Source organism: Cibotium barometz, chromosome 64 (genome assembly GCF_041138505.1).
Source record: "Cibotium barometz isolate CiBa-2024 chromosome 64, ASM4113850v1, whole genome shotgun sequence".
Taxonomy (NCBI): Eukaryota; Viridiplantae; Streptophyta; class Polypodiopsida; order Cyatheales; family Cibotiaceae; genus Cibotium; species Cibotium barometz.
The window spans coordinates 29,180,969-29,185,043 of NC_141109.1; the positions used below are offsets into that span (position 1 = coordinate 29,180,969).

The 4,075-nt window shown below is 38.7% G+C and overlaps 1 long non-coding RNA gene across 1 annotated transcript; it reads right to left on the reverse strand.

Annotated features, from left to right (window-relative positions):
* Positions 1–2,937: 2,937 nt before the first annotated feature.
* LOC147603498 (uncharacterized) lies at positions 2,938–3,717 on the reverse strand. Its single transcript, XR_015265624.1, has 3 exons — positions 3,494–3,717; positions 3,206–3,410; positions 2,938–3,112 (listed from the first exon to the last, which is right to left on the reverse strand). It is a non-coding gene; the product is annotated as an uncharacterized LOC147603498 (long non-coding RNA).
* Positions 3,718–4,075: the final 358 nt, after the last annotated feature.

Below are 4,075 nucleotides of genomic sequence, written 5' to 3' on the forward strand. Positions count from 1 at the left end.
TTCCAAACCATGACAATCTCGAATACAAAGTCTTTTGATCCACAAATTATAGCATTCTAATTATAGCATTCTTCTACATGTCATCCCGACCTAATGAGAAATCTCCCAGACATGCTTTGGCTACCTCCATGTCATTCTCTATCCCCATATAGTGCCTTTTTAACTCTTGGCATGCACGTCCCAAGCCTCCACATCCCGCAAAAACGTCCAAGACACTATCTCCTTCACTTGAGAAGGTCTCCACTAGCCACCTACAATGAAATACAATCATAAACGTGCATCTAAGTATTTTGAAAAAGTAGCTATGAAAATGACCAGAATGAAAATTATCTCACCTAAAGAACATAGGAGATCTTTCTGCACCACCTCGAATGTAGCGCTCCAAGACCATTGTGCGTTGGAATGGATGCTTCTTATTCTTCTCAAAAATGAAATTTCGTTGAGCATTGAATAACTTCTTTGAAACATTTTGCCCAGCCTCACGATCAATAATAGGGACATGGCAATTTACTCGATAGAACATACTAAGCGCCAATGTATCCACCTACCATAACGAGAAAACATTATGTTTGGATATCCATACCACATAACATGTATACACAAAGGGAAATATTTCAGAGATTATGACTTACCCGTTCTCCATTGTCATACAAATAACTTGATTCCACACTCGAGATTCCACATGAACAGACATTGTTCGATGGATGACCAATCCAACTTTCTTTCCCATGGAATATATTTTAGGAAGTTGATCCATTAGACTCAAACACACAAACCAACCCTCATCAGCCACAAACAAACCAACAAAACTGAGTGTGGCACGTATCAATGATGAAGAAACTTGATTCCATGAGGGACACCCATCTGTATCTACATCAACAACCTGTAAACCTGTAGGAAAGTCAGCCCATACGAGGCGAGCCACTGTATCTGAGGGAGCACCTCTATGAGATAGAGCCTTGGGAATCTTCATCAAGAATTCTTCCACACTACATAAAAGATTTATGATGTTTGGTTTTGGTAAGTACAACTTGGAAAACTAATTATATGGTGAAATTTTTCTTTTTACCTATCTGAGCCCTCCGAAAGAGTGTGGATGTCTACCAGCAATATGTGTGAAAAACATCTCTCACCTGCAAGTAAACAAGACAAAAAATGAGATGCATTTCGAAAGCACACACTTCTCAAAATAAATTTGCAATGGAAAGTACTCTTACTAGTCATGTCCATGATGTCACGTTGTCCTGACACCTCCCCCTCTTGAAGATGCTCTGGAGGGTCTCTCTCTTGATCTTCATTTGTGGGGTCTCCCTCTTGAACATCATGCATAATGTCAAGACGTCTCTTTGTTCGCCTCTCACGTTGCACTTGAGATGATGTAGATGTATGCTCTTGGTGTGATTGTGGCACTCGTGACAGTGGTGTGGATGGTTTTGGGGCCACGCGCGAGGATCCAACTACTGGAGACTGGGTCAAGATTGTTGGCTGTGGGGAAGGTATTCTAGAGTTTTCTTGAGTTGGGGGCTCTCTTTCAAGCTCAGATTGGCAATTCTTAAATTCTTCAAGAAATAGATCAAGATAATTAGTAAAAAGGTAAAAATCCCCATACCTTTTTGTATATGTATATGTACATAGATGTATATGTATCTATGTATATGTATATGTACATGTATGTGTATGTGTATATGCATATGTATATGTATATGTATATGTATGTAGGTATGTATCTATGTATATGTATAGGTATGTATATGTATGTAGGCATGTGTCTATGTATATGTATGAAGGTATATGTATCTATTTATATGTATATGTATGTAGGTATGTATATATCAAAACTTAACAATGTTTCTTTAAAATCTAACATGCCAAATCTTAAATGTAACATGAACTTTGTATGTATGTAGGAATTTAGTGTATGTGTGTAGGTATGTATTTATGTATGCATATGTATATATACATATGTATATACATATGTATTTGTATATGTATATATCTGTATGTATATGTATCTAATATGTATATGCATATGGATAGTTTACATATGTATAGGTAGGAAGGTTTACATAAACATATACATTTACATTTACATGCATATAATTCAGTAGAAAGCAAAAAAGTACCTTTTTCTAGGAGCTCCTCACTTGGAGGCACATGATTTAGAGGATAGTCCAACCACCAAGGACATCTCTTAGATTCCCAATCAGAAACCCCTCTCTCAACCCATTCCTTCGGGTACATTGTTTCCGAGGAATTTGGATCTACCCATTCTTTGATTGCTTCCGTCTCTTCGTCCATTAGACCTTGGCCAATGAGTAGCTGCACCCACCTACATGTCCAAAATAAAACAAACAGTACTAAAATATTTTTTTAAAAGCGTATATGTATTTTCTACAAAAATGTAATGGCATTAGAAGATATATACCTATAGACAACCCTCTTTGCGGCATTCTCCACCTCAGGTTGCTTTTGGCCTTCCTTTACTTTTCCAATCTTTGCCCACACCTCATGAAAAGCCCATGGTATGTGTTTCGATCGCTCCTCTTGCACCCATTGCATAAATGGTGGGATGTAGACAACATCATCATATACCAATAAACCCTCCAAAATAGAGTCTGCCTCCCCTATTATCTCTTCCCAATACAACTCTTTCTTCATATGCAGCAACGTATTTTTGTTATCCCCAAACATCTCTGAAATTACCTTGTCCTTTGCCCTCCCGGTCATAAGCATTTGAAGCAATTCCGTCTTCCTATTTCAGCATCATACCAAAACCATAAGAGATTAGATATTAAGGTTAGTTTATGTTAAGGGAGGTTTATTGACATGTGACATACCTTTGAGTTGAAATCCGAGATATGGCGACTGTGTAGAGCTTTTCTTTGGTCAGAGCAACCAATCCCTTCTTGGACCAATTATAGTTATATACGAGTTGAAAGAATGCATCACCATTGGATGGGTTTGCAATTATGAGCATCTTGTATGCTCTATCTCGAAATGTTTGCTCTACACCACGTCTGGCTTTCTCACATTTTGTCTCATATTCTTGCAACCCCATGGCATGTCTATCAATGCATGATATAGCTTGCTTCACCGCATTTTCAAACGGTGTCTACGTATAACGAAAAGGACTCATTATCACTCACACGATTAAAAAACATTGATAATCCGTTTATTAATAAAAGATGGGAAATGCAAACACTACCTTCCACACAAGCTGTGCCAAGATTGTAGCTGGAGCATTGTACCATTGCTCTCCACTTCGTCGCTCCAAACTAAGCTCCATTAAAGCCCACCTCCTTACGTCTTCACCAAGGTAGTCCAATATGGATGATTTGTCCGCCATTCCAAATCGTTGAAACATGAAGATCTCATGTGACAATGTGGGTGTAACACTAGTGCGCACCAATCTGTGTTGTAAAGAGTCACAATGAGCTAAGAACTTAACCATGACTTCACAATGTCCATAATTAAGTAGAGAGAGATCACTTACTCATTTTGAGATCGCAAAGCCAATAGCAATTCTCCTTCTTGCTTCTTGTCCACAACCAAAAATTGACATTTGACCCGGACATGGCGTGAGGGGCTATGAGACCAAGCTAGAGAAAGCAAAATAAAGATATTACAATATATTACTTTTAATGTTGCATAAAATCACTCTATGACATTCAAAAGAACATACCTTCGCGCACTCGAGACATCCATGCCTTCACACGATGATTGCCATCCCATACAAGAAACTTCTTACCACTGAGATCCTCCCACTCAGTTCCTCTGATTTCATCCTCAAATCTGTCATGTTGTACCACCCAGTTTGGTCCCCATTCTTGCAAGTCTATTTGTGTGACCGCGAAATACATAGAGCTTCCTGGACGTGTAAGTGAAACTAAAAAAGGAGGAGATGCTTCGACATAACCATGGCAGTGAAAAGAATCACGAAACACCTCAAGTTGGGTAGAAACTGTACGGATGGATTCATTTGGAATCAGCCTGCATAAAGGGACCAATGGGGTAGAGGAATTGCGTTGCACAAAAAACTTAGTGAATACATCACCAAGCAATCCCAATTCAATAG